We start from the raw sequence: 25,882 nt of genomic DNA, 5'->3' as shown, positions 1-25,882 counted from the left end.
TCATTTTTTCTGTTAAATCTTCATTTTTTCTGCTGATTAATATTACAGATTACAAACATGACAGACTTAGAAAGGTATCTTTCCAGCATTAGCACAGCTGGTAAGCACTGGGCCTGTTAATCGAAATACAAGTATAATTTGATGTCATCAGGTCACCTTTTAAAGCCCCTTGGGTTGAAACCATGCAGTGGAATAAAATAATAGCCCCTGCAGGCCTTTGCTGAATACAATATGCATAAACAACAGGTGTGCTAGTTAATTGTTTTCTCATCATGGTGCATATTTCACACTCCATAACTCCCAAATGAAATACCAAAAGAATGCATAAAATTAAATGATTCAAAGATTTAAAGGGTGTATGCTTTTTATGATAAAGTGAGAGGTAAGGAAGCTCTAAAGGGGGCCTGGGTGTATAATGGTTTTTATTAATAGTATTAAATACGTAATGTTTATCTTTTTCTCTGACAAGCCTTTAAAATGGACACTTAGACCAAAGACAATAGCTACAAAAATGTGGTACACCAATATATGCTAATATTCAAACACCCTCAACTCTTGAATCTCACAAGTAGAGGAAAATTAATTCCCTGGAACATCTCTTAAATGATGTCATCAAACCTCAGTAGAAATATTGTGCACATGGTGATTATCTTCCCTTTCTCTTTGACTTAGGCTTTGATCTTTGACCTTTGAAATGAAAACTGAAATATGATCTCAAGAAATGTATTTTAGTATTTACACTTATAGCTGCTTTGATTTCCATTAACAGCCTAACACCACTCGCAGAGAATTTCAAACCAGATTAATCTAACTAATGTTAAGTGATTAAACATATAGACACATTCATGTGTGTGTGTGTGTGTGTGTGTGTGTGTGTGTGTGTGTGTGTGTGTGTGTGTTGTAAGATTTTGTGTTACCATCTGCTGGAGAACCAACCTTTTTGCTGGCACCAATCCATATTGGCCAGCCTTCACCATCTATGACAAAGCAAGGAATATTAGTTAAAGTGACATGAGATTCTAGTCAAGCAATCCAGTTCTTTTTTGATGGAATTTTTCTAATGTGCACTCTCCTTTCCTATGACCTGCCCTTGATAATGGTGGTTTGATACTAGTAACATTCAGGACCTCATCTGAAGGCTATGACACTATTGACTAAATCTCTGTTGACTTTGCTGAGAATGTGAAATACTGTATTCAGAGATAAAAATCAGCACAATGATACTTAATGCAACCGAAGAATCCATTAATGCTTTAACTCTTACATTCTCAGCTATTCTGTATCTCTAGCCAAGAACAGGCTCAATAGCTGAGAAATGGAGAAGGGAGTGAATTTTATCATTTGATCTGTTAGAGATGATGCCAGCCTTCATGATCATGAATTGCATTTTCAAGGGATGGGCATTCCCAAAGTTCATATTAAATGTGGTGGCTTGCCTTGAACAGGCTATGTTTCATTAGCTACTCACCTTTGCAGAGATACAGGAAAGAGTAGCAATTTGTCTGTGTCCTCCATGAGATACAAGGAAGGGCATTTGCTACATTATGAATTAAATTTTAACTAAATATGCTACTATGAAAAGTGGGCTTCTAGATATTGGTGGATTGAAACAAAAGAATGTAGTTCACTCTATTCTTTCTAGTTTGTTTAGTCCTCTTTACATCTTTGATAAATGAATTTCATCTTAGGAAAAAAGAAATATCCCCAATTCTCTGACCATGCTCCCAGTGGGAAGGAAATATCATTGAACTTAACTTATATCATCTAGCCTCCAGGCTATAACACTTTTCCTCACATTGTCATTTTACCAGAAGGAAGAACTTCCTTTAAAAATCTTTTAATTTAACCATAAAAACTTCAATTTTTCTTTCTAATTTTCTTATTATTAACTTCACCAGAACCTCTTAATGGTGGTGCCTGGGGTTCTTGAAATTACTTGTTTTCTCCTTGCACACAGTGAATGAGACTTCCTTGATAGAGAAAGAAAAAGACTGAAATAGTGAAGACTACACTGATTTAGGAAGTTCTAAGATCCTCAAAATTAACATTAAGGGATTTTTTTCCCCTTTTAATAGGAAATAGCCCCCATTTTCAAAATTCCTGCAGAACATAACATTTTCTTAATTAAAAAATTAGAAAATATAAACTATACCCCCTTCAATATTAAACACTGATTAGCTTTGTGATCTTGGGCAAGTAACTTTACTGCTCAGGCTCAATTTTCTTATCTGTAACATAGAGGTAATAATAACATGTACTTCATAGATTTACTTTGAGTATCAAATGAGATAATATATGTAAAACACTCTGCAAATTTGAAAACACTATGTAAATGTTAGTTATTATTTTCATTAATCATAATAAATTCAGGTACTTATCACATAAATGATTAGGTGCCTTTTGTGTGAAATCCTGGATCTCGATGAAGGCAGATGGTATAATACTTGCTCCATCTTCCCCTTCCCCCGTGTGTGTGTGTGTGTGTGTGTGTGTGTGTGTGTGTGTGTGTGTGTATGCTTGTAAATAATCTCTCTTTTTCTTCAATCTCTTTCTTAAAATTTTATCTAGAATGAATGAATGTCAAACTAAAAAAACTAAAGGGAAAGTATCTCCTCCAAAGTACTCTGATTTCTAGTCCACTGATACCTGAACATCCCAGAAATGCAAGTCTTTGCTTTATGATCACATAATGATCCACAATATCTCTCTTGAACCTTTTCACTTTTTTTTCCTAAAGGCAAAAATTTAGAGTTAGATAATAGTGTTAATTTTCCATCCATCTGCACATGTTTTGCTAGCCTTTTCAAAGCTGGAAATAGTTTTTACATTAGCCTAGGAGAGAGCCAAAATACCATTTTGAATTGGCCTGTAGTAATTCAGAAAAATCATAGTGGCAAATTCAACACGTCAATGGGATGCAATGGAGAGGAGGAAGTTAATTTCTTTTGTTGGAGATTAAAATTAACGTGATCAATTCTTTACTCTTCCAAGACCTTGAGCACCTAGATTTTGAAAGGTAAATAGGAATACCTAAGTACTTGATTCTACACATTATTAAAGTAAAAAACCTTTATTACACAGGCAAAATGAAATGGGTTTAAACAATTTTCTTGTGACTTTGTACATAAAAAGACAATGCAGATCATTCAGACCACTAGAAAAGGAGGAAAATAAGTTTTTGCATCAATTTTCATCTTTATTTTATTTGTGAAGATTCAAATATAATGGCTTGTATTCCTTGAATTCAAAGGGTTAGCATGTAGAAAATACTTAGGCTATAAGTATAATGTGATGTCTTTGAAGAACTGTATTCTATTAATTTTATTAATTTATATATTAGAAATAGAAAACTAATATCCATCCTAGTGTGATTTTTGGAAAGTCACTTAATTACTCTGCAACACTTTATCATCTATAAAATTCAGAGTTTGGGCAATATGACCCTGAAGGTCCTTTTCAAGTCTACTCTTATGAGTGTAAGATTACACTACTATTCTCTCAGTAAAATGACAGCTATCTTGGATTATTTTTTCCCAGTAGTTGTGATTGCCTTGAGACATTCACATACTTTGGTCCCTCTTGTGATCCATGTTAAAATACTTTAGCAGAATTGGAAGTTCACTTTCAGAATATATAAGAGATATGCTTTTTGCTTTTCTTTATGAAAAATAAGCTGAAAATAAGAGAGATTGTGGATTTAGAATGGGGAAGAAAATACATCTTTTTATCTAAACCCCTTGTTTTACAGCTGTAAATGTTATGTGATAAGGCTAAGGTCACATGGTACCAAGTATCAGATATAGAATGCAAACTAGGTTTTGTTTGTTTGTTTTTTCTATTGTACCATGCTCTTCTTTTTGAGGAGGAAGGTGCTATGACAAAGAAGACAAATGTTTTTCTTTAGTCCGCTAGTAGGAAAATTGAAACTGTAATGCTGGCTTTGTAGCTACCAGAGTCCAAACAAACCAAGGATAGTATTTAATCTAGAATTTATCTTCAAATCTCATTTGAAGTGTTTAGAACATGCAAATTTTTGATGGGAGAAAATGAAGAACAACCTCATAGAATAATATGCTCAGATTCTCTAGAAGTCAAATGTGGTGCTTACTTCAGCAGCACATATACTAAAACTTGAAATGAAACAGAGAAGATTAGCATGGCCCCTGTGCAAGGATGACATGCAAATTCATGAAGAGTTCTATATTTTAAATTTATTATTATTTTTAAATAAAAAGGAGAGAGAAAAGCTAAATGTGATCTTTTTTCTCCCCATGGAACATAGTTTTAAAGATGCTTTTTTGTGAACTTCTATACAAACATAATGAGTTAAGATTTGAGAAAATGAGATTTAAAATCAGGAAAGTTTTGATTTCTCTCAATATGCTAGAGCAACCAACTGTGCTTATCCCATTATATGGTGATAAAGCAACCTTTGATAGCCACAGCCTGTGTGATAAAATGATCACGGCAGCAGGGAGAAAGAATCTAATAAGGGAATTGATCTGCAGATTCCAATTCTGTAGGCGCCAACATTGATCAACATAAATGTCAATAATGAGATCGCAGTGAGAGCTGCCTAATTCTTTCAGATGGTTTTGGATTCTCGTGACAGACCACAGAAGTAAATGTGAAAAGGAACTGAAAATGATCCAAATCATACCACTAAACTCAATTCACATGATAACTGATTTTAGTCTATAATGAAAATTCATTGGACTATCCAGTAAAATTTAAGGAATTTTTATACTGTAATACACATACATACAAATACATGTATATAATTTATCTAACATTAAAGATATTATTTCTAATTTGTGGGTAATAAAATAACAATAATATCTGTGTGACCTCAGAAATGTTACTTAACCTCTTTAGGTCTCAGCTTCCTTATCCTTAAAATTAGATTAGGATATATCTAATATTCATCCCTTCAAGCACTAAATACTCTGCTCCTTTAATTGTCCATTTCTATTGTTGTTCACAGGAATACACAAATCTATGTACTACAATCTTTAATAATTATAACTTTCCATGGGGGGAGGTGGTGAGCACTGTAGCAACCATTCATTTTTAGCCTTCTAAAATCATAGGCAGGGCAGATCCCAGAAGATTAATGATATTGTTTTTTATGTCATAGAAGTTTGAAGGCCAAAAAGTGAAATTCTGAAATGTTTGAGCCATCCTTCATTTTAAAGGTAAAATCTTAAACTGTCTTGAGTTATTGAAGGGAAGCTAGTGTGAAGTGAAATTGTATTCCCTCTGCTGCTCTCTGCCTTTCCCTCCCTTTGAGGGCAGTGACTAGTTCAGTCTACAACCTGAAAGTAAAGAAATACAGGGAAAGTTTAGAACAAGGAATGAGTATTAACTACAGATATAAGAAAATTAAATCTCTAAGAAAAGGTAGAAGAAATTGGGCTTATTTAGCCTGAGGATGTTAAAGCTAATGGATGACTCATTATTGTTCAAGTATATTTGGAATGATCAGCTGTTTTCTTTCCTCTGCTGTTTCTTTTGTAAGAGGAAATAAGCTTAAGTTGCACCTAGATTGTTTTAGGTTAAAATGCAGGGAAGCATCCTAATGGAATTGTTAAATGCTAGAACATGTTAGCAAAAAAAGATAAAGAACCTGATCCATGGCAAAAGCGGGAAGGGAGGTAAAAACACCTAGAAGGACAAAATCATCATAGTATATTGGCTGGAGCATTGGGATTGGAATCAGAAAGGTCTGGATTCAAATTCTGCCTCTAATACTAATCTCATCCGTTTAACAAGGGAGTTGAACTAGGTAACTGCAAAAGTTGCTTCTAATCTGAGTCTTTAATATAACTATGACTTGCCAGCTGGGGGATTATGAAAAAGTCACATCCTTTGATGCTTTAAATAACTTCCAAAATCATCTAGGTTTCATTGTACCTGGAATCAAGAAGATCAGTTTGGCTGATTAATTGATATTAACTAATAATTACGGGATGGGAGGGGCAGCTCATGAGCTATGGGGTGGTGCTCTTGAGCAGCTATAGCACAACACAAACTATATCATAACCCCTTTGGACTTGCCCTAAGAAAGAAGCAGTAATCACTCCTAGAGATCCAGTTCAATGGAAGTGGAATTTAGAAGAGTGACTTCAAAAGATGTGCTCTAACAACAACAGCTAAGAGATGGTGTCACTAAGTACCTAGAGAACCACCCTCCAAGCAGAAAAACCAAGATTCAAGTTACTGGTCATGTGAACTTGGACAAGTTTTAACCTCTCTGTCCTCTAGGCAACTCTGTAAGATCATAGGTTGATGAAAAGGTGCTATTCTACATTGGTAAAAGGCGATTCCTTGCCTGGGAATTCTCTATATCAATGAAATTTCCCTAACAGTAATACAGCATTTTAAGTCATATAACATTTGCAAAATATCTTTTTTTCTACATTATCAGATTTGATTCTAAGTGAAATCCTCAAAATAAGTGGTATTACACCCATTTTACAGATAAGGAAGCAGACTGAGAGTAATTAAGTAATTTCCAAGGTCACAGAGGAAACAAGTAGTTGAGGTGGGATTTGAATTCAGGTCTTCCTGACTTTAAGTCCAGCAGTTTACTCACTGTGATATACAGCTATCTCAGATTGTTTTCATATCAATCCAGATTTTCACATATGCTGACTAATTTGAAAATTAAATTAATTCAAATATAGATAAGAAAGTAAAGTGATGAGTAAATAAATGCACTGCAAAGTAGGGTGGGGGATAATTGTATTTAAATGCCCATATCCAAGTAAGATACAATAACAGAAATTATCATTTCTCATGAATGTCATGAAGGCTGAAAAAGATGGAATTTAAGGAGTCATTGCTTTACACTTTGCACCCCATCATTTTTTTGTTGGCTCAATAACTTCTCCCAAAAAAAGACATTCAATATCTGTTATTCTGAATTATAAGTATTGACGGAGGGGGAATCACCAGACAAGGATAGTTTAGGACAGCTATGTGGCACAGGTCTGGCAGACTGGTTACCAAAAGATGGTGGCAAACAGTAAATTAGGAAACCAGGCTGAAAAAAGGTAAGGTTAAAAGGGGTATAAATAAACTTAACAGAGTCAAGTGTGTCTAACAGGTCAAGAATCTCACTATACTGACAAGACAGCCAGAGCAAGAAATCAGTTACATGAACACTACAGATGTATATAAGGCCAGAGTAAAAGGCTCTGACTCAGGAGTTTCTTATATATTTTCTGATAAGGCAACAACTCCCTCCAGGATATTGGCAGCCCTAAGGTCAAAGTGACTAGAGAATAAGGAAATAGTTGGATCCTGGAATTTAAACCTGAAAGAAGCTTTAGCAATAAATCAAACAGTCCAGGGTTTTGGAAACTGAAGTCAGGAATCTTAGGGGTAGAATTCAGGTAGAGGTATGACCTTGAATGAAGGGGGAGTGAGGGGGGACGGGGGAAGGGAGGAGCTGGGAAATTACATCTTCTGTACATCTAGTGTCTTTTTCAATCATATATTTTATTTTATTCATTTAAAAATATTTGTGATTGTGATCTCCAAGTGGTCCAAGTCTGTTCTAAATCTTTGGAAGTTGCTTTTCTAGATTTCATTGGGCAATGTTTTGTTTTCTGTTCTTTGTTTACCTTCAGCTCCTCATTGAACAGTGGGGCATCATGCTGCCTTACTTTACTAGGCTTCATACTTTTCTAGCCTAAGGGACCTTTGTTGAAAAGAAGCCTGATTTCAAGCTGATACACAGATTGTTATCAAATGTTTCTATTAAAGAGCTGGACTTAGGTGTCTCTTGGAGCCAGAGTTGCTTGGTGGATAGAGTGCCAGTCTTAAAAAATAAATACTGGAGCCCAAATTCTATTTCTGATGCTTGCTCACTAGGTGACCATTGGTAAATTAACTAATTTCTCTGGAATTCAGTTTCTTTGTCTATAAGATGGAATTTTTCTACCTGGAAATACTTATCTCAAGGGATTGTTGTGAGGCTTAGCAAGGGAATGTTTGCAAAACATTATATAAATGTCAGCTATTATTATGTGTAGTGATGAAACATTTAAGTGCATACAATTTAATCTCATTTGACTAGGCGATTCTTGTTTGATAAATTCTCTAATAAACTAAGATTTAGCTAGAAAATTAAGAGGTATGTAGTTTAGGGACTGAGATGGGGGAACAATTATCGTTCATAATAATAGCTAACACTTATACTGGGCTTTACAAAGGGCAAAACTCTATGAAGTAGATAAGCCCAAAGCACTGATATCATCCTTCTACACATAACAAAATTAAGGTTCAGAAAAGTTAAGCCACTTAGCTATCATTCCAAACTAAGAAGCAGCAAGCTCAAGGGTCAAACTTAGGTCTTAGTGCCCCAAAAGTATTGGTTGGATACATACATATTTAACAAATTTTTAACAAATTTTAAACTTTTAACAAATCAAAGTTTCCTTTGATGACTGAAGATCAAACATCTCAGGGCCAAAATCATTGACATGTCAGTGATCACTGTCTATAGCTATAAATAAATGAAAATACACATATAGAAAAGCAATTTGGTGTCATGGAAAGAGCATTAGATTTAGAGGTGTAAGTCCCACCTGTGATATACTTCATCTGTGGGGCACCTGCAAGTCATTTGACTTGCAGTCAATCAGTAAAAATTTATTACACTGGGTGCTGATGTCAAGAAAAATGAAAGACAGTATCAGTTTTCATGGAATGTGTATGTGTGTGTATACACACACACACAGAGAGAAACATATATGTATATATCTACACATACATATATACATATGTAAATGCATACGTGCACAAATATACACATATAGGAATTTGGGATATATATGTATAAATACCCATATTTGTGTTATATATAAATGTGTATATAAATGGATATGGATAGGAAACAGCTATAAGATATTGGACTGAATGTTACTTGACCTTAAAACATACCTTATAATATGTTTCTTGCTTTTTTTATTAAAGATTTTTATTTTCAAAACATACATAGATAATTTTTTAACATTGACCCTTGCAAAGCCTTGTGTTCCAAATTTCCCCCCTTTCTCCCCTAGATGGCAAGTAATCCAATAGATGTTAAAAATGTTAAAATACATGTTAATTACAATATATGTATACATATTTATACAATTATCTTGCTGCACAAGAAAAATCAAATCAACATGTTTCTTTATTGAACAAAACCTAGTTATGAGGTCATTCGATAGTATTCACCTCTAGCAAAATGCTGAGAACCCTTATCAGTTGTTTATTAGTTTAAAAAAACAATGCTGTAGCAAGATGACCCCATCATATTTTTTTAAAAGACATTTACACTTTGGTCTAGAGTTTGACATCAGGTTAGACTAAGTGACTTTTTCAGGCCCCATTCTGTCCTCTAATTCTGTGATTCAGCATTCTGCTTTTAAAAATGTAAGACACCCTTTTATCTTCCTTCCGAATTTTTAAGCACCAGAGTTAGAGGGCATCTTATTTCATTAGTTTGGGATCAATAGAAAAATGTTTATGGAAAAAAAAAAATTTCCATCCCACTTGAAGAAAGTGAACATAAAAGTGGAGATTAAATGTAATAAATGTTTTGAAGAACAAGGAATGCCTTGCATAGGAAAGTTTCAAAGAAATATTTACAATTGTCTGTTGGACTAGTTCCAGTCGCCCAATGGAACAATTTATTGATTTTATAACTAGCTGATTATTAGCAGGTAATCAAAGCAGAAATTTAATCTGGCAATAATAATAGCCTCCAGGGAATTTAAATGTCTTTGTCTATCTTCAAATAAGTCTCTATATAGTTCATTTTCCTTCTAATGCTTATATTTTCTATCATGATTATTTATAGTATCCATAACCAATTTCTCTGAAAAATGAGAACTGTTTGAGTATTCTCTGAGATTGAACATGCCACATAGGACATGAAAATGAAAGCAAAGCTCCAAGAAAGATTACTTTGCATCTTTGAAGAAAAGTTTCCATTAAAGCAGTTTATGAAAATTAATAAGTCTATGGGGATTTGGGAAGAGTGAATAATTTTAGGATTATGGCAACAGGCAACTGTCTCAGAAGAAAACAGAGAGATTATGCTATTTTGTATTTATGCACCAAATAGCTGCTTAATACTTTACAATTTCTACCCTAGGAGATTACAGATTTCTCTTCTCTTCTTTTTCAAACGCTGGGTCTATGATTCCGGATGTTTGTCTAGTTTGATTAGAAGAAAGGGTTGCAAGCCAGTAAAATGGGAAGCAGATACTGAGACTATTGTTTTATGTCCTATGGTGGATTTGCCTTGTTAACTGGATTTTCTGTTGTGTTATAGCTCCCTAATCTTTGCTACAAACATTTAGAATATCATATCCCTGCACCTTTATTTTTTTTGTTGCAGTTGAGTTCAGTAAATTTGTCTGAAAGATTGGCTCATGACACCCACAAGCAGCTTTTAAAATAAAGCCTACTATCATCTCTGTTTCAGATTTCCATTTTTTATCAATTTCTCCATATCCCAGGGATTTTCAACCTTTTTTGTGTCAGATTGGTTCTTTAGAAATCTGATGAGATCTATGGAATCCATTCTCAAAAATAATGTTTTAAAATTCATAAAATAACATACATAGGATAGTAAAGGAAATAAGTTTTAATGAAATATAGTCATGTATGTATGTACATATATGGGTATTTATAGGTGTATGTATATATGTAAATATGTGTGTGTATATATGTATGTATGTATGTATATATATATATATATATACACATATACATATACATATATACATATACAGACATATACATACTTCAGAGACCCATGATTAGGAACCTGACCTTAAAAGTCAGAAGAATCAAACAAACAAACAAAAAGTAAATGGACAACAGTGTGCAAAGAAGAATTAAATATTTTTTTGCAGACTAATAGAAAAATAAAAATAAATCCACTCAACTTGATGAATCCTATGTAATAGCTGGAAACTACCATTTGCCAGGAAATGATTTAGCTTAGTGAAATGTATTTTACAGTTAATCCTTTAATATCTGTTTTACATACACCCTCCCCACTGTTAATATGGAACGATATTGTAAGCTGGTAATTTTATGCCTTATATTTCAAATAGCTATTAGAAAGGAGCATAAACAACAATCTCCAACTACTTGTTTATACCACCATGAAGTTCTCTACCATGGGGTAAAGCAACAGCAGATTGGGGAGAGAGTGGGATATACTTTGGGGATAAAGCTACAGGAGAATGAAGATGCAAATCTGTGTTAATGAAGCCTATGAGGCAAATTCATTTTACCACAGCTTCAAGTTAGATTGTGAGGAATCGTAAGGTAATAAATCTGGAAGGTTGATAATGTGCAGCAACTCTGGACTAAATACCATGGGAGGTGAGACTGCAGGCAGTCACTGCATATTCAAAACAGAAATTACTTTTTGTATAATAGGCTTCCACAAATTTTATAAAATGGGGCCTACTTGGCCAACTCAGATCAAGATATTAAAGATTAACAAGCAATAGGCTATACATCATGATAGTAATTTTTAAAATAAATATTTACATCATTTCCACCCTTCTCTCCAGTGGAGTGTAGTGGCAAGTCTTCTAAGGGTCTGGTAGTTATGTACCTAAAACTAGAGAGAAAAGTGGTGTGTGTGTGTGTGTGTGTGTGTGTGTGTGTGTGTGTGTGTGTGTATGTGTATGTGTAGTGGAAAGAAACTTGAACTTGGACTCATTTCCCTTATCTTTGTTTCTTACTACCCATGCAAACCTTGGGCAAATTAGTCTCTAAATTATTTGAGATAATGTATATTTTGCCATAAAAATTCATATACATATGAATATAAATAAATGAATATATGGATATACATATATGTGTGTGTCTATGTTTGTTTAATTATGATTTGTGAAATCTCTTTCAGCTCTAATAATCTAGAATTCTAACTACTATAGTCTAAGGATTAATGATTTCATGAGGGTAGTGAACTTTCTCTGCTACCAAAGATCACAATCTTTCTGCCATTTAGCAATAAGTTACTTTCTTCATCCATAAAATGAGGGTGTTTGGACTATATTGACCCCTATGATTTCTTACACTTCTAGATCTAAGGCAGAGGCTTTTATAGGCATATTAACACTTTTTAAAGTTTTCAATAATTGTACTCAAATATAAATTGGTTACTTTTGTAATCCTATGTATTTCATTTGATGTATTTAAAAAACATTATTCTGAGAAGGGGTCCATAGAGTTTATTGTCAGTAGGGCCCATGACACACAAAAAAATGTTAAGAAACTTTGTTCTAGGAAGTTGCCTACAGAAAAATAAAGGTTAAAGATCTGCCCATGGAAACCTTGCTTTTGTCAGAGGTAGGATTTGAAGTCAGCTTTTCTTGACTCTCAGATCAGCACTTTATTCATCAATCTATCCTACCTTCAGAATCAGATACTTTGCTTGTAATAACTCCTTTAAGGATGATTTTTTAAAATGTCTATTGTAAAATTCTGAATAATTTGACAGCTATTCAAAACACATATAAGGTATTTCCCAGTTTTATGAATAGTACTTTTAAATATGAGGGCAATGGTTTTATTTGGATGTCTGTTGTGTTTCTCTGCTCAAAATTATACAAAGTTGTTTTGTTGTTGTTGTTTTGTGTTTATTTTTGGTTTTGTTTTTAAATGTATCATGGAGGCAGCATAATTTAGTTAGGAGAATGCTGGACTTGGAGCTGGTATATGCTGCTAAATGTTTGAAAAGTATCTCTTGGGTTAGAGTGAGAAATGTATTTCTTATATACTTTTAAGTACATTACTAGCAAATTCTTTATCACTTTCTTAAGTCTAGATAGCTAATAAAGTGATAAATATGATTTGTAGAGTTTGCTGATTTCTCTTTGCCCTTTTTCTCTTATCCTCTTTCCTCTTTCATTTCTTTCCTGTTTCCTCTCTTTTCCCATTTCCCTCTTTCTCTCTTGCCCTTTTCCCTATTTTTCCTTTTTTCCTCCCCTCTTTCCTCTTTCTCCTCTCCCCTTTAACTTCTCTCTCTTTTCCCCTTTCTCCTGTCCCCTTTCCCTTTTCTCTTTCCCCTTTTCTTTCTTCTCTTTTTCCTTCCACTTCCCTTTCTGAGATCCACAAAGAGTATTTTTTTCTCCCAAAAGAATATAAATTTTGACCACTGAAAACTCTCTAGGTTTCTAGGGGTTTGTGGGCAAGATTTCTTTTTTAAAGACCTATGTTAAACATAACGCACTCTAGCTTTCACGGATTGACTAATTAAAGGTCCTAGACCAAGCCCTACTTGTTCATTGTTTGGACCTCTGGAATGGATGTAAATAGCAACTTGTTTGTGTTTTACCCAGAAATCCTGAGTTTTTCTGCTCTTCAGTAGATTTTTTTTTTTTGGACTAGGTAAAAGTGACCATTATTTGCCTCATTTCTTACTTAGTCTTAATCACTGATTGGGCCTTGCTTTTGGCAGACCTATTAAAAACCCTAATGTTAAAAAGGTCAAGATCTCCCACTGCATCCAGGGCATCTCCATCATCCCTATCTATAGCTTGCCATAGGATTCATTTGGCTTAGGACACAGTAAGGCTAGTGATTTCCTCATCTAAATTCATTTGTACATCATGGCATCATTTCTCTGATATCATGGCCTTCTTTGAGAACAAAGGACAAACAACAGAAACAACACTAACATGACATTCTCTCACTCCCCGCCCCCCAATAACTAATCTCATGTGATTCTTCTGCAGAAGAAATAATATGACTTAAAGCAAGGGAGTTTTTCCATTTGTTACCCGTCCTTAGAGTGTTTAGATTATTAATTTAATTTCTAATTGTGAAACGAAAGGTTTCATTCTCTGTTGAAGTAATAGAAAAATGTCAGACACATAAACTGAGAAGGGGGCAACCATGTATAGGGTGCCAAGACTAGTTAGGAAGGCTCATTTTCCAGAGTTCAAATATAGACTCAGGTACATACTAGCTGTGTGACCCTGATCATGTCAATTAACCCTGTCTACCTCAGTTTCCTCATCTGAAAAATGAGCTGGAAAAGAAAATGGCAAACCACACCAGTTCTTTGCCAAAAAAACCTCAAATGGGATCATGAAGAGTCAGACATGACAAATGATAGAACAAAAGGCAAGCAAGGACCAGGGCTTTAGATGCCATTTCTGAGAATAATTAGAAAAGACTTTATTTGCATTCCTCAGCATTATTTGATTCCTTTTAATTCACTTCAACCAAGAAAAATGGTAAATATCTACTGTGCATAAGGGATACTTACTAGAAGTTGGAAAAGTATAGAACAATGTAGATAATATGTTTCTAACTTCATGCAACTTTGAGCTTAGTAGGAGGACTTAATATTTGCACAAATGAATAGAATAATATGTAAATATCTAAGAGAGAGGAAGACAAAATCTGTGTGAGACAGAAATGGGACTTTATATGTAGAAATTTTTTTATATAATGAATGGAGCCTCAGAAGTGGCTGCCTCTCTCACACGGATTGTGTGACTTTCAGGAGGTCAACTTAATCTGTCAGGATACCATGAAACTTTACGTTATAGAGCAAGTGCCAATCTGCATTGGTAAGAGGTACTTGACTTACTGGGAATTCCTTATGTCAATAAAATCATAGCTTTGCCACCTCCAAAACAACTCAGTGAGGTATCACAGGCATTGTCATCACCATTATATAAATGAGAAAACTCAACCAGTTTAAATCAGAGGCAGAATCTGAATCCAGGTCTTCCTTACCCCAAGTCTAACCTTCCATCTATTACATTAAACTACCACTCTTCAAGATTAAGAAGGTTTTGCTTCACAGTGAGAAAATGCAAGACATTTCAGACATGCATGTAAAATAAAAATGTACCCACTGGTGTTTTTATTCAAAGCATTAGGCTTTTCCTTAAACAATTTTATTTGGGAAGACAATGTCAAGAAAAACACAATTCATAGATTTGCTAAATTATTCCTTTCTACAGCAAACATTAGAGTTGTACTTTGTTGTTGTAATATATTTGCACACCAGAGACATATGAACTGCTTTTGTCCACTTGTGATAAGAGTTGCAGCTTAATCTAGTCTAGTTGAAGAAATCTTTTGTGGAGTATTTGTTAGTATTAGTTTAGCTTTTACCTGTCTCCCTCTGCATTAAAATTATGGCTGGCTATCAGTTTTTATAGGCATAGAAATCTTGGTGGGAGGGAAGACATTAATTCACTGTACAAATCTCCTGGGGAACACTTAGTTAAATCATGAAAATCATACATACCTATGTAGAACGGGAGTTTCCAGGACCGTAAAGGTGTGAATTCATGTGTGGGAATAAAATGTGTTGTCTAGCCATTATGCTTCTTCCATGTTCAAGTTATCAGCCCTTGACCCACAAAAGAAGGGATTAAAAAAGAGAAGTTTAGACCAAGGCTTATAGAGGCCATTAGGCAGTGAAGCTGTCACTCAAAAAGTCACCAAGTGCTAGCTAGGGATGTCTTAAAATATGGCAATTTGCACCCTTTGACCAGTCAGCATATCTGAAAAAGCCTGAGATATGACTCAGGCTGATCAAGCATTTGGCTCTATCCATACCCATTTTGCAAGCTATGACTAATATGATGGGAGATAGTGTAGGAACCTGCACATTCATCTACTTTTAACCATTATTTGAGCAAAGAGGTGTTCAGCATTATTCTATCCCCCTAGTTTAAATATTTGGCAAAAGAAGAGAGGAGGGATATTATATCTGTATAGCTTATCAGAAGATAAAGAGCCATGAAATTTCAAATATATTCAGTAATAATTGTTAAGCTTGTATTATGTGGAAAGGCACACTTTGTGCTAAGAACCAGAGAAAAGACAAGTTTAGATAAGAAATTTAACATCCAATAAGGGATAGAGTACACAAATAACTATGCAAAATAAACAAACACAATAAATAAAATATAGATGTGTAAAAAGAAAAAGGCATCTCAGATGGAAAAGGTCCCTTTTCTCTCAGCCACTTAATAGTCATTAATCAGTAAATGTAATTTAAGAGCATTTAATAAGTTGTTAATATGTACCAGATATGATAACTTCTGGAAGTAAGCATAAAAATAAGCAAGTTTCTCCCTCTCTCCAATGTACTCATATTTTATTTTATTCTATTGTTCAGGCAATTGGGGTTAAGTGACTTTTTTTCAGTCACACAGCTAGGAAGTGTTATTTATCTAAGGCTGGATTTGAACTCAGGTCCTCCTGACTTCAGGGCTGGTGCTCTATCAACTATACCAACTAACTGCCCCTGTGCTTACATTTTAATGGGAAAAGGCAGCACATAAAGGGGTATTAGGATCAGAAGGGGGTAAGGAGGTAAAATTACTTATCAGGAGCATGACTGGAAGACTGCAATAAGTTGCATGGTTATTGGTTTCATACTTAGATAAGAGAAAAAACTAATCTCTCTGAAATTCAGTTTCCTTATCTAAAAAATGGGTATAAAAATACTTTCCCCACCTGTATCATAAGGTATTTGTGAGAATCAAAAGACATGATAAATGTAGAAGTTTCTTTGGAATGCCTTGAGGCATTTGATAAGTGTTTATTGAGTCAAATTGAATTGTTTTGTTCCTTTTGTGTTCACTGTACCAAATATCTTGACAATTAGTTGATAAGAAGTTGAAGGTGAAAGAAATAGTGAAGGAGGAGGAGCATGCAGATTCTGGAAGCTTTTGGAGGCTGATGAAATTCTCCAGGTCAGGAATACTTGATTCCTGCCCCTTCTGCCACATTTTAGCTCCTACTAGGAAAAGGGGTGGGGGGGTGGGGGGGAGAATATATATGCACTAAGGGTGGAGTGTTACCTAGTGAATTGAATTAATATAAGAGAAATCATTTTTTAAACTTTTACTATATGCCAGATACTCTAGGAGATGTTGAGGATGCAAAACCCGAAATGAGACAGTCATTGCTCTCGGGAAGCTTACATTCTAATAGGAAAAACAATGTAAGTGATGGACAAAGAAAGGAGTTTGGGTCTGAAAAATCATGGATTATGAAAAGTCCCTATGAAGCCACAGGGAAGTGGAATATTATGCCCTTGTTTGGGTGGTAAAATGTTTTCCTGATAGCTACCCTGGGATATGCTAGATAAAATAAATTAGGCGGCTTTGTGTTCATTCACCTATCATCTGGATAGCTTAGCCCCAGGGTAAAAAACAAAACAAAACTGAGCAGCTTTATTCTGGAGACTTGATAAAGGTCTAGTCTTAAGTCTTTTTTCTAGCTGGAAAGAAAAACCTGGAATTCCCAGGTTTTTGTTTTAATTTTTTTTCTTTTCATTTCTATTCATAGTTAAGGGATATAAACTAGGGAATAGTTTCAAACTCAAGTAAACATTGAAAAAGAGTCTTTGTGGGAAGGATTTCTGTGGTACTTTTGTGGCATTTCCTCAGCCATCAAGGACATTAATAGGTGACCAACAGGTAGCTTTTCAAGGCTCTTGAACTTTGGGCTTGAAATCATGGTCTCAGATTGAACACAGTCTATATGTAACATGTGAATAGCATTTAGCTGTGTTCGGGCGCCAAAATGTTGTGAGCTTTTTCTTCTCAAAACGCAGCCAGGTGATAAAAGTTCAGATCTTTTATTATCTCCAATATAGCCCGGTTAGCTTAGAGGCCTATCTCTCTGCTTGGTTCCAAGAGCTCTTGTCGCTTTGTCCTTTGCTTCTGCCTCTGCTTTCTTCAGCCTCCAGAGCCAGTACCAAGTTGAATCTGTCTTGCCTTGAAGAGAGGGCTTCTGGCGTAATTCTGCTGAAATCCCGACTTGTAGCGTCTTCACTCTGAAGAACTTCTTTGACTGGCCCATTGAAGCTCTATTTATGCTAGTGCTCTCTGCCCAAAGAGCTTCAAGGGAGGTGTGAACTCATTGAACTCCAATGAGTAAAGATGTGAACACAAGCCTTGTATTAATTAGTTCTACTTAGTACCTTGTTTCAGGTTCTGCCCAAAACATCTTCTTGTAAGATTAGATCAACTCTAATTAGTTAGCAGTTAGTAAGGATTCCAACAGAAATTATTATTTTATTTGATTATCAGTGTACATGCAAGATGTAGACAAGACAAATTGGCAATAATCAGAGGGATTTTCACTTGCCTTGAAAGAGAATTAGCAAAGATAACATACAGATGTTTTTAGCTGAGACTTGAAGGAAAACAGGAAAGGCAGGAAGGAGAGATGAGGAGAGAAGCATTCCATGTTCTGAGGCTATTTGAAAACAATGCTTTAACTTGGGAGAATCTCTTTCTTGGAGATAGCCAAGGGTTTTTGGATTTGTTTGATTTTTTTTTTCTTCTGGCTCTGAATAGAGTAAACATGAAAGAAGAAGCACAATGATTTCCCTCAAAGTTCAGATAAGCAGAGAACAAAGAAGGCTACAAAAGTCCATGAGAAAGAAGATATTTTGTTTGACAGCTTTAAAAAAAAAAAAACTATTGGTAGTTCCACAAAACAATTAGAAAGTACTTGTCAAAGTACCAGTTAAAGTAATTTATGTTAAAAATGGAAATCTCAGGTTGGCTTAGGATCTTTTACCCTACCAAGATGACTAGCCTTAGTCTAAATGAAATTTTTCTCCCTCCCCTATCCCACACATCAAAACCACCCAAGTAGAACATTCCCAAAATTCTTATGAAATGACAGGCAAATGAGTTTAAACTTAGCTCTTAGTTCATCTAACCTGTATCCCAGAACAAATACTTTTCTCTACTTGCCTGTAGATTTCATTGTGTTTCACACCATTCTGAACATTCACAATCCATGCTCACCTCAATTATATACCTAATTGGCTTACGTGAGGACTTTCCAAAGTGATTTCTAAAGTTTCCCTCTGCCTTCTTAAGGATGATAGATTTTAAATATAGATTTTATCTGTTGTAGACCTTCCATTTGACTATGAGTTATTATAACTTATGTGATTTAGGAAGCAATGCCTAGCCAAATGATGTGTTTGGGGTTTAGCACCAGAAGCACCAAATATTGGGATTTGGTCATGTGAACAATTCACAATGGTTATTCTCTTTGGCAAAAAGTAAGTTTATTTAGGAGAAGGGGTTATAGACAGGATGAAGAGGTACAACAGACATCAGCAGTAATAAATATAAAAGAGTTGGGAAAGCATATAGTTAACAAGGAAAGAGGTTTCAATAATTAAGATAAGTTCCCTAGTAGAACTCACAATTAATCTGGAGAAAGAGAATGCCCCATGAGATTAGAATTTGCCTTTAGCTGGCAAGCTAAATCCATGGAAGAGTTTAATACATTAAAAGAGTTAGGATATAAGAACAAGAATGACACAGTGAGGCATGATGGGAGAAATGAGAGAAGAGATGTTGTGGACATGGTAGAGTGAGAGAAGAGATACCATGTGGTACTGGGGAGAGGGGAGAAGAAAGGCACCATTTTAGCAGGCTAAACCCCAAAAGAGACTCAGCAAAGATGACATTAGCCATAGCCAGATTTATAGGGAAAATTTAACTTCAGGGGTTTCACACAATTCAGATTAAAGATTGAACATAGCAAGGTGGGGCTACAAGGTTAAACTAATAATAATTCCATCAATACTTCAATATTTTCAGTGCCAACCCCACTTAGTTATTCAGTACCTTATCATAATTATCAGTTAAACAAATTATTGTCTTGCAAATACTTAACTGCTTTCATGAATCCATTGTCTCCTTACTTTGCCTGAGAAAACAACATTTGTTGTTTGTATAATTTACTTATAAATTCTCTTGGATTTTTCACTGTGTCCAAATATTGTGTCCATGACATTGTAGAAGGTGCACTAGAATGACTGGAGAGCTTAGTCTAGTTTTGCCTGTGTCCCTAAATAGCTTGTATAAGTCTTTTAACTTTTTTGATCCTTAACTATTCTCTTCTACAAAATGATAGTATTGGATGAGATGATGTCTTAGACCAAACACTAACATTTTGTAGGTTTTATCCCCATATTTTAAAATATAAGGACTCATTTTTGAAATATCAAATTACAGGAATCATCACCTGGTAGTATTTTAGTATAAGGAGCTATTGATTGAATAATTATGTGATTAGATTTGTGTTCAGAGAATCTGGGTTTGAAACCTGGCTCTACTCCTTACTATTTGTATACTTTAGACAAGTCAATTATTGTCTTTGAGCCTCTCTTTTCTCAACTGCAAAATGAAGTGGCTGGAATAGATAATCTCTAAGGTTATATGATTTTATGAGCCCTTCAAATAATTAGGAAGGTCCTGTCCACCCGTTGTAATCCAATGGCCTTGAACAGGAGTTCTTAACCTTTTGTTGTTGTTGTTGTTGTGCTTGACAATTTGATGATCATATGTACCCTTTTTCCAGAATAGTATTTTTAAATGAATTCATTAAATCCATTATATTACAAAGGAAACAAATTATATTGATATATAATGGAACTTTCCCCCCTGTTCCTAGGTTCCCTGAAATATGTTCATAGACCTAGGATAGCTAGTCTAGAGCTTATAAGTGTCTTGTGAACCCTAGTAAAAGGTTTCATGGGACAATGGGTACACAATAGGTGTTTAATAGAATGATTATTACCTGATTCATTAGAATGGAGCTCCCTTAAGGACAAAAGCAACTTCTCTTACTCTATTTTATCATGCCACAAGGTGACTCACCTTGTATATATTTAACAAAGTGTTCGTGGAATTCAGCAATTTGTAGCATATGAGGGCATTCTTAATATATACTATCCAACAAGGAAAAATTATGATCTTGGAAAAGTCACTTTGAAACCCCAGTTGATATAGAGGTACTCTTGACTGAAGATTTTGATGGTTTGCCTCAAATGAATTTGATATCTCAGGTTTTCTGCAGAAGAGAAAAAGAAGTTAGCATTGTCCTAAGGCTACTAAACACACTTAGGACATTTTAAAGAGTGATATGAGAGGTGAGTATTAAAGCTGACAAGGAAAATAATTATACCATGGAATAGTGGATAGGTGAATAGTTTTTTTAAAAAAAGATAAGCTCTAAAAATTTCAGACTGAGTAACATTTCTGAATTGAGATTAGGTAATGATGGACATATTTTTTAAAGGTCTTTAGGAAAATAGTGAGAAGGCAGACTAGCTTCTTGTCATTTCAGCAGGTTGAGTGAATGTCAGATATTATGGTTTTTCTTTACATCCCCAAAATGGAAATGATGTCATAATTAATTAAACATTACCTTTTATCCAAAAGATTTTTTTTGTCCTCGGCTCAAATTTTGTGACAATCTAAGAAATGGCCATATAGCATTCAGTTATATAATATGCAGTTATATAATAAATACTTAATGGAATCAAATGAAACCTTGTGAAATGTGAAACAAGGGTCTCCTACAATCCTCTCTTGATGGTATCTAAAAGAGTGGGTAAAGGCTCACTCCTCTGACTAAGCCAGCATTTATAATGTATAATACATGAACAACATAAAATTTAGGGAAAATCATCTGGTTATTCAAGTTTCCTACTAGGAAATTATCTAAATCATTTTCATAATTATTTTAAAATTTTTTCCATGTTCTTCTCTTCAGTATTCTCAGCATATCCAAAGCCTCTGTCTTTCTATCTAGTTATTCAGAAATCATTCCCACAAACAGTCCACACATTAGTCAATAAACATTTATTAAGCACTTCCTATGTCCCAGATACTTTACTAAACATAGGACATACAAAGACAAAAATAGTAATTTCCCTCAAAGAGCTAACATTCTGAAGAGTGAGATACACAAAAATAGATATATACAGAATATATGCAGAATAAACACAAGGAAGCTTCAAGTCAAAGAACATTAGCTACTGTGGTGGGCCAAAGGGGCTCAGGGAAGTCAGGAAAAGATTGATATGGAGGGTGCCCCATGAGATGAGTTTTGGAAAAAAAACTGGCTATTTCCACTACTAATGAAGGCCAAGATCAAAGAGAGCACTGTATTTGCCAAGGAGCTAGTAGATTAGGAAAGCTACACTACAAACTATGTAGAGGGGAGTAATGTGTAAGAAGTCAGGAAATATATTTAGTCCATCTAGTGAAGAACTTTAAATAAAAACTTGACATTTGATTCCAAATTACTGAAAAGTCAGCAGAGTTTGTAGATCATGTGCTTTAGGAAAAATTCTCTGGATATCTGTGGAGATGATGGAAGAAACTTGGGAGTAAGGAAACCACACTGTACATTATTGCAAGAAATGATGAAGGTCTGAACTAGGTGATAGCTTTATAGATGGTGGGAAAGTGATATGTTCAAGTGATGATATAGAGAAAGAAATGACCATATTTGGCAAGTGAGTGGACTTATGAGGTGATGGAGATTGAAGAGTTAAGGATGACATCAAGGATGTGAACCTGGATAACTGGAAGGATGATAGTATCCTCAATAATAATAGAGAAGTTTGAAGGAAGTGTAGGGTGAAAGATTATCTTTTGAAAATGTTGAAATTATCATGCTTAGGGGATGTCCACCTCAGAATTTCTATTAGTCAGTTTTCAATAGACACTGAGACTGGATATAGAGATCCAGTAGCTATCTGCAGAAAATTGATAATAGAACCCATGGAAGCTGATGTGACCACCAAGTGGGAGACTATTGAAAGACAAAAGAGAAAGAGAGGAAAGTGGGCTCATAATAGAGCCTTAATATGATAGTGATGATGATCCAGCAAAAGAAACTAAGAACAATCAGGCTAATGGGGTGAAAACTGAGAGAAAAGTGTCATGAAACCCAAAGAGAAGAATTTATTAAAAGTAAGAGGAAAGTCAGTAGAGTAAAATGCTGCACAAAAGTTGAAAAAGATGAAAATTAAGAAAAGGCCACTCTATTTGTCAAATATGATCATTAGTAATTTGAGGACAGCAGTATCTTTTGAATGACAAGACCAGATTGCAGAGGTTTTAGAAAGGATGTGGGATGATAGAAAATGGAGTGCCAAGTGTAAAAAGCTTTTTTCAAGGAATTTAGCTGAGAAAGGGAAGAGAAATATGGGACAATAGCTGAGGTAGGAAGATCTCATTTTTTTTTTTTCTTTAAGATGGTGAAGGTTTAAGAATATTTATGAAGATCTAGAAATAAACTGAAAGAATGAATGAGAATGGGGAAGCAGATGAGGAAAATTTGAGTATAAAAGTGAGAGATGATAGGGCAGGAAAGAGCAGTTTTCTGGAGAAGATTATGAAGGGAAGCTTCATGTAGAAAGAATGGTTTGGATAAGAAGGAAATCTCTTCATCAGAGACTTTAGTAAAGGAGAAGATAGTGGGGCGAGGTTATATGAAGGAAGGTTTGAGATGAAGAGAGAGAGAAGACAGGGAACTTGAGTTCAAGGACTTAAATTTTTTTCAGTAAAGTATGAGAATTCTTCACCTACATGAATGGCTTGGGGCTATGAGAGGCTTGGAGAGAAAAGAGATTGAAACACACATTTCTTCCAGTGACCAAGACCAAGAATTCAGAAAGATAAAGTGGCTTGAATTTCCCTCTGAATTTATTGTTACATAAGATTTGATTAACCTATTTTTTTCCTTCTTTTCCTTTCCTCTCCTTTTCTTTTTCACTCATCCTTAGTTATTTCTCCTTTCCCTTCCTTTTCCTTCTGTCTTTTTCCTTTCCATTATTCCCTTCCCTCCCCCTGTTCTTTCTCTTTTTCTTCCCTTCTTTTGCCTTTTTTAAAGTATTCCTTTCTATTACTGACAAAGATCTATAACCAGAAATTAACATCTGATGGATGACACTTACTTTGTATGATATAAATGTCATCTGATGGCTTGGGATCTTGTTATATAACTAATTCAGGGCTCAAATGGAAGACAGCAGACATCCTTATTGATATAATATACTACTGTATATTAATGGAAGTTATTCAGTTTTAACCTGAAGACTATTTACCCCCAGGAGAGCAGAGATTCCATAGTGGAGCAGACAGGTCATTTTTCAGGATATTTACCCATTATTCACAAGAGGAATAATAAAGCAATTCAGAAAAAAATAAAGAATTTCTGAATTAAAATTAACCATGTTGACTGATCAAGTTATCAAGAGCCATCTTCATTTTCCTTACTTGTAAGAAGACTGGAAAGGTCGAAAGGGACTAGCTTCTCCATATTATACTATTTCCATTTCCTTTTCAAAACTTAGGTAGGGGAAATATAGAAATGAATAAAATTTTCTTCATTATGGTTTTTTAAAAAAGGCTACCTGAATAGTACAAATAATGGTCTATCTTACACCTTACTTTATCTTATTAAATGGAGCCTCAGTGTTCTATCATGTTCAGCAATCACTATATTCAGCAGTTTTCAGAATAGAGCTACATTTTATTGTTTATTTTATATAATTTGCTACTATTCATCACCTCTGAACATTTATTGAGTGTCAAATTTTTTTCTAAATAGTATCTTCACTTTGATTCAGTTCCTGTCTAGCTTCAAATCTATGACCCTATGATATAAAATAAGGCAGAAACAAAGATGTCTTAAATAATCTGACTAAATTATACCACTATGTAGTATACTTTGAGCATTTTGAGAATATGATGAGCAGAATTCAGTTCAATTCAATAAGAAATATACGTGTTTACCAGTTGCTAGTAAATTGTGCAGGGATTCAGGAAAAAGAAACTGCTGTCCAGTAGTCTTTAGGCAAAGAGTCTTCAGTCACTCCTTTTCTGAGAAACTCATGACATTTTCATGCCTGCAAAATCAAGGACAATGAGTTCTTTACTTCATTGCATAGAGGAGGACTTTTTTTTTCTGCTTTGAATCACAGACATGGAATTATGTAGAAAAAAACACAGCTGGGTGATTGATGTCAAATTAACTCATCTAATATCAAAGTATGGTTTGGCACTGGCTGCACTGGCATTGACAAGGTCCTAGAAGCTAAGATTTGTCTTTTGCATTGTTACAAGGCCATGAAACAAGGACATGTTTTTCTATTACTATATAAATTTTGTTGCCAAGTGTGTAACTGTTTTCATAGATTTAGTTTTTTTTATACTGGACCTGAAATTTAATCAATATGTGGAAGCATTATATATTATAGTCATTATCAAAGAGACAAACATCCAAATTACACAGAACGTCATTCCCAGCAGTGAAATTGTAACATTCATTCTCCAATTATTTCTAGGATACACACAGACACATGTATTCTAAATGTATTAAAAAATACAAAGCAATTATAAATGCATTCAAACAGCATTATATAGTGTATTTCTTTATTTGAAAATGATACACAAACAAAAAATCAATAATGAGTGCACACTGTTCAATTCACTAAATATCTTTCAAACATATACTATATCATTAAAGAATTTTAAAACAGTACGTCAAGATGATATAATCATACTACAAGAGCAAAGGATGAACAGTGGACAGACAAAATGATGCACTTCGATTTCAGGAGAAATCTAGAAAGGCCTCCATCATATTAAGTCAACCCCCTGTGAAAATCTTTTTGAAGAACATGAACAAATCACACAGGATGGGCAGTCATGAACAGAAGAAAAGCCATGAATTAGATTGTTATTTTGTTGAGTTTGAGATGCTACAAGAATAAACAAGTGGAGATATTCCATAGGCATTTCAACTTAAGGGCCAGAAAGAACTCAGGTGAGAATTCTGATCTGGAAATGTACATTTGAAAAACATCACTGATTACTAAATTTGCAAAATAGAATCAGTTTTGCAAAGACCAAAGTGGAAAGATGTGAAAGAGAGAAAATAGCCACATATCTTAGACCAGTGTTTCCTAGGAAATAACATTCTCTTCTTTGCATATGTCACTCCCCTTCAGAACACCCTGTTTGTTCAAAGTGGCTGTCGTGCT

The 25,882-nt window shown here is 34.6% G+C and overlaps 1 protein-coding gene and 1 non-coding gene across 2 annotated transcripts in view; both read left to right on the top strand.

Moving 5' to 3' along the window:
* The window catches only part of NCKAP5 (NCK associated protein 5), a 1,106,193-nt gene that overhangs the window by 936,553 nt on the left and 143,758 nt on the right, over window positions 1–25,882 (top strand). The window lies entirely within an intron of this gene.
* LOC127558414 (U6 spliceosomal RNA) lies at window positions 4,101–4,208 on the top strand. Its single transcript, XR_007952810.1, has one exon. It is a non-coding gene; the product is annotated as a U6 spliceosomal RNA (small nuclear RNA).

Source organism: Antechinus flavipes, chromosome 3 (genome assembly GCF_016432865.1).
Source record: "Antechinus flavipes isolate AdamAnt ecotype Samford, QLD, Australia chromosome 3, AdamAnt_v2, whole genome shotgun sequence".
In the NCBI taxonomy this organism is placed as follows: Eukaryota; Metazoa; Chordata; class Mammalia; order Dasyuromorphia; family Dasyuridae; genus Antechinus; species Antechinus flavipes.
The sequence above is the reverse complement of the archived record's forward strand: the minus strand, read 5'-3'. Positions and strand labels throughout refer to the sequence as shown.